Source organism: Argopecten irradians, chromosome 7 (genome assembly GCF_041381155.1).
Source record: "Argopecten irradians isolate NY chromosome 7, Ai_NY, whole genome shotgun sequence".
Taxonomy (NCBI): domain Eukaryota; kingdom Metazoa; phylum Mollusca; class Bivalvia; order Pectinida; family Pectinidae; genus Argopecten; species Argopecten irradians.
This window is the reverse complement of record NC_091140.1, coordinates 40834719-40839040: the sequence shown is the minus strand read 5'-3', so window position 1 is coordinate 40839040 and position 4322 is coordinate 40834719.

The window sequence follows — 4322 nt, the reverse complement described above, 5'->3', positions numbered from 1 at the left end:
TTTTTTTTTTTTTTTTTTTTTTTTTTTTTTTTTTTTTTTTTTTTTTTTTTTTTTTTTTTTTTTTTTTTTTTTTTTTTTTTTTTTTTTTTTTTTTTTTTTTTTTTTTTTTTTTTTTTTTTTTTTTTTTTTTTTTTTTTTTTTTTTTTTTTTTTTTTTTTTTTTTTTTTTTTTTTTTTTTTTTTTTTTTTTTTTTTTTTTTTTTTTTTTTTTTTTTTTTTTTTTTTTTTTTTTTTTTTTTTTTTTTTTTTTTTTTTTTTTTTTTTTTTTTTTTTTTTTTTTTTTTTTTTTTTTTTTTTTTTTTTTTTTTTTTTTTTTTTTTTTTTTTTTTTTTTTTTTTTTTTTTTTTTTTTTTTTTTTTTTTTTTTTTTTTTTTTTTTTTTTTTTTTTTTTTTTTTTTTTTTTTTTTTTTTTTTTTTTTTTTTTTTTTTTTTTTTTTTTTTTTTTTTTTTTTTTTTTTTTTTTTTTTTTTTTTTTTTTTTTTTTTTTTTTTTTTTTTTTTTTTTTTTTTTTTTTTTTTTTTTTTTTTTTTTTTTTTTTTTTTTTTTTTTTTTTTTTTTTTTTTTTTTTTTTTTTTTTTTTTTTTTTTTTTTTTTTTTTTTTTTTTTTTTTTTTTTTTTTTTTTTTTTTTTTTTTTTTTTTTTTTTTTTTTTTTTTTTTTTTTTTTTTTTTTTTTTTTTTTTTTTTTTTTTTTTTTTTTTTTTTTTTTTTTTTTTTTTTTTTTTTTTTTTTTTTTTTTTTTTTTTTTTTTTTTTTTTTTTTTTTTTTTTTTTTTTTTTTTTTTTTTTTTTTTTTTTTTTTTTTTTTTTTTTTTTTTTTTTTTTTTTTTTTTTTTTTTTTTTTTTTTTTTTTTTTTTTTTTTTTTTTTTTTTTTTTTTTTTTTTTTTTTTTTTTTTTTTTTTTTTTTTTTTTTTTTTTTTTTTTTTTTTTTTTTTTTTTTTTTTTTTTTTTTTTTTTTTTTTTTTTTTTTTTTTTTTTTTTTTTTTTTTTTTTTTTTTTTTTTTTTTTTTTTTTTTTTTTTTTTTTTTTTTTTTTTTTTTTTTTTTTTTTTTTTTTTTTTTTTTTTTTTTTTTTTTTTTTTTTTTTTTTTTTTTTTTTTTTTTTTTTTTTTTTTTTTTTTTTTTTTTTTTTTTTTTTTTTTTTTTTTTTTTTTTTTTTTTTTTTTTTTTTTTTTTTTTTTTTTTTTTTTTTTTTTTTTTTTTTTTTTTTTTTTTTTTTTTTTTTTTTTTTTTTTTTTTTTTTTTTTTTTTTTTTTTTTTTTTTTTTTTTTTTTTTTTTTTTTTTTTTTTTTTTTTTTTTTTTTTTTTTTTTTTTTTTTTTTTTTTTTTTTTTTTTTTTTTTTTTTTTTTTTTTTTTTTTTTTTTTTTTTTTTTTTTTTTTTTTTTTTTTTTTTTTTTTTTTTTTTTTTTTTTTTTTTTTTTTTTTTTTTTTTTTTTTTTTTTTTTTTTTTTTTTTTTTTTTTTTTTTTTTTTTTTTTTTTTTTTTTTTTTTTTTTTTTTTTTTTTTTTTTTTTTTTTTTTTTTTTTTTTTTTTTTTTTTTTTTTTTTTTTTTTTTTTTTTTTTTTTTTTTTTTTTTTTTTTTTTTTTTTTTTTTTTTTTTTTTTTTTTTTTTTTTTTTTTTTTTTTTTTTTTTTTTTTTTTTTTTTTTTTTTTTTTTTTTTTTTTTTTTTTTTTTTTTTTTTTTTTTTTTTTTTTTTTTTTTTTTTTTTTTTTTTTTTTTTTTTTTTTTTTTTTTTTTTTTTTTTTTTTTTTTTTTTTTTTTTTTTTTTTTTTTTTTTTTTTTTTTTTTTTTTTTTTTTTTTTTTTTTTTTTTTTTTTTTTTTTTTTTTTTTTTTTTTTTTTTTTTTTTTTTTTTTTTTTTTTTTTTTTTTTTTTTTTTTTTTTTTTTTTTTTTTTTTTTTTTTTTTTTTTTTTTTTTTTTTTTTTTTTTTTTTTTTTTTTTTTTTTTTTTTTTTTTTTTTTTTTTTTTTTTTTTTTTTTTTTTTTTTTTTTTTTTTTTTTTTTTTTTTTTTTTTTTTTTTTTTTTTTTTTTTTTTTTTTTTTTTTTTTTTTTTTTTTTTTTTTTTTTTTTTTTTTTTTTTTTTTTTTTTTTTTTTTTTTTTTTTTTTTTTTTTTTTTTTTTTTTTTTTTTTTTTTTTTTTTTTTTTTTTTTTTTTTTTTTTTTTTTTTTTTTTTTTTTTTTTTTTTTTTTTTTTTTTTTTTTTTTTTTTTTTTTTTTTTTTTTTTTTTTTTTTTTTTTTTTTTTTTTTTTTTTTTTTTTTTTTTTTTTTTTTTTTTTTTTTTTTTTTTTTTTTTTTTTTTTTTTTTTTTTTTTTTTTTTTTTTTTTTTTTTTTTTTTTTTTTTTTTTTTTTTTTTTTTTTTTTTTTTTTTTTTTTTTTTTTTTTTTTTTTTTTTTTTTTTTTTTTTTTTTTTTTTTTTTTTTTTTTTTTTTTTTTTTTTTTTTTTTTTTTTTTTTTTTTTTTTTTTTTTTTTTTTTTTTTTTTTTTTTTTTTTTTTTTTTTTTTTTTTTTTTTTTTTTTTTTTTTTTTTTTTTTTTTTTTTTTTTTTTTTTTTTTTTTTTTTTTTTTTTTTTTTTTTTTTTTTTTTTTTTTTTTTTTTTTTTTTTTTTTTTTTTTTTTTTTTTTTTTTTTTTTTTTTTTTTTTTTTTTTTTTTTTTTTTTTTTTTTTTTTTTTTTTTTTTTTTTTTTTTTTTTTTTTTTTTTTTTTTTTTTTTTTTTTTTTTTTTTTTTTTTTTTTTTTTTTTTTTTTTTTTTTTTTTTTTTTTTTTTTTTTTTTTTTTTTTTTTTTTTTTTTTTTTTTTTTTTTTTTTTTTTTTTTTTTTTTTTTTTTTTTTTTTTTTTTTTTTTTTTTTTTTTTTTTTTTTTTTTTTTTTTTTTTTTTTTTTTTTTTTTTTTTTTTTTTTTTTTTTTTTTTTTTTTTTTTTTTTTTTTTTTTTTTTTTTTTTTTTTTTTTTTTTTTTTTTTTTTTTTTTTTTTTTTTTTTTTTTTTTTTTTTTTTTTTTTTTTTTTTTTTTTTTTTTTTTTTTTTTTTTTTTTTTTTTTTTTTTTTTTTTTTTTTTTTTTTTTTTTTTTTTTTTTTTTTTTTTTTTTTTTTTTTTTTTTTTTTTTTTTTTTTTTTTTTTTTTTTTTTTTTTTTTTTTTTTTTTTTTTTTTTTTTTTTTTTTTTTTTTTTTTTTTTTTTTTTTTTTTTTTTTTTTTTTTTTTTTTTTTTTTTTTTTTTTTTTTTTTTTTTTTTTTTTTTTTTTTTTTTTTTTTTTTTTTTTTTTTTTTTTTTTTTTTTTTTTTTTTTTTTTTTTTTTTTTTTTTTTTTTTTTTTTTTTTTTTTTTTTTTTTTTTTTTTTTTTTTTTTTTTTTTTTTTTTTTTTTTTTTTTTTTTTTTTTTTTTTTTTTTTTTTTTTTTTTTTTTTTTTTTTTTTTTTTTTTTTTTTTTTTTTTTTTTTTTTTTTTTTTTTTTTTTTTTTTTTTTTTTTTTTTTTTTTTTTTTTTTTTTTTTTTTTTTTTTTTTTTTTTTTTTTTTTTTTTTTTTTTTTTTTTTTTTTTTTTTTTTTTTTTTTTTTTTTTTTTTTTTTTTTTTTTTTTTTTTTTTTTTTTTTTTTTTTTTTTTTTTTTTTTTTTTTTTTTTTTTTTTTTTTTTTTTTTTTTTTTTTTTTTTTTTTTTTTTTTTTTTTTTTTTTTTTTTTTTTTTTTTTTTTTTTTTTTTTTTTTTTTTTTTTTTTTTTTTTTTTTTTTTTTTTTTTTTTTTTTTTTTTTTTTTTTTTTTTTTTTTTTTTTTTTTTTTTTTTTTTTTTTTTTTTTTTTTTTTTTTTTTTTTTTTTTTTTTTTTTTTTTTTTTTTTTTTTTTTTTTTTTTTTTTTTTTTTTTTTTTTTTTTTTTTTTTTTTTTTTTTTTTTTTTTTTTTTTTTTTTTTTTTTTTTTTTTTTTTTTTTTTTTTTTTTTTTTTTTTTTTTTTTTTTTTTTTTTTTTTTTTTTTTTTTTTTTTTTTTTTTTTTTTTTTTTTTTTTTTTTTTTTTTTTTTTTTTTTTTTTTTTTTTTTTTTTTTTTTTTTTTTTTTTTTTTTTTTTTTTTTTTTTTTTTTTTTTTTTTTTTTTTTTTTTTTTTTTTTTTTTTTTTTTTTTTTTTTTTTTTTTTTTTTTTTTTTTTTTTTTTTTTTTTTTTTTTTTTTTTTTTTTTTTTTTTTTTTTTTTTTTTTTTTTTTTTTTTTTTTTTTTTTTTTTTTTTTTTTTTTTTTTTTTTTTTTTTTTTTTTTTTTTTTTTTTTTTTTTTTTTTTTTTTTTTTTTTTTTTTTTTTTTTTTTTTTTTTTTTTTTTTTTTTTTTTTTTTTTTTT